Below are 818 nucleotides of genomic sequence, written 5' to 3' on the forward strand. Positions count from 1 at the left end.
TGGAGTTGAAAGCAGTCTTTTATTGGAAAGTCCATGAGGGAGGCAGTCCATGCTCAAGCTTGGGCCTCCTGGATGAGAGGAAGAAGGGGCAGTGTGGGAGAGGGTCGTGCTACAGGCACTGGGGCCTGCATCGCTGGGGACTTCACAGGTGCACAAGCACAGACTCTACCTGGTAGAAGAAAAGAGAATCAGAAACGTGAGTCAGCAGGTGAGAGACTCAGAGGCAGTGGGAGGCAGGACCACGTCCACATGCCATCCTTCTCAGGACCCCAGTTGTAGCCCCTGAGACCTCTCAGTCTCTCCATCACCTCCCGTGTCCTCTCCCCACTAGCCTAGAATTGCCTTCCGCCAGTCGGCCTCTCTGCCCCTTCACGGTCCTCCTTTCCCTCCACCCATTTCTCACCTCACCGGAGATTCATACAGGTCTTCCCACAAAAGCCTTCACAGCACTTCTTGGCCCCTGGGCACTGAAAATCTCTCAGACATCGGTTAGGGGGATTCCGCAAGTTGCAGTGGATCAGAACCCTGGGGCAGAAGCCATGCTTGAATGGAAGTCTGGCTCGGTCTTGTGCTACGACTACATCTTGTCCTTTGACTGGGTCTTGACCTTTCACTGGATCTTGTCCTTTGTCAGGAGATTGACCATTGACTGGACCCTTTCCGTTGAATACAACATTTCCTTGACCTTTCGGACTACCTGTTGAAAGGAATATCCCCACATTTAGACCAATGTGTCTGCTTCAACTATCTAGTCTTTCCTCCAGGTCCAGCCACTGCTCACTGCGGTGTCCCTTAAGCTGAGGGACACTGAGATAGAA

Source organism: Bison bison, unplaced genomic scaffold (genome assembly GCF_000754665.1).
Source record: "Bison bison bison isolate TAMUID 2011002044 unplaced genomic scaffold, Bison_UMD1.0 scf7180017864154, whole genome shotgun sequence".
NCBI lineage: Eukaryota > Metazoa > Chordata > Mammalia > Artiodactyla > Bovidae > Bison > Bison bison.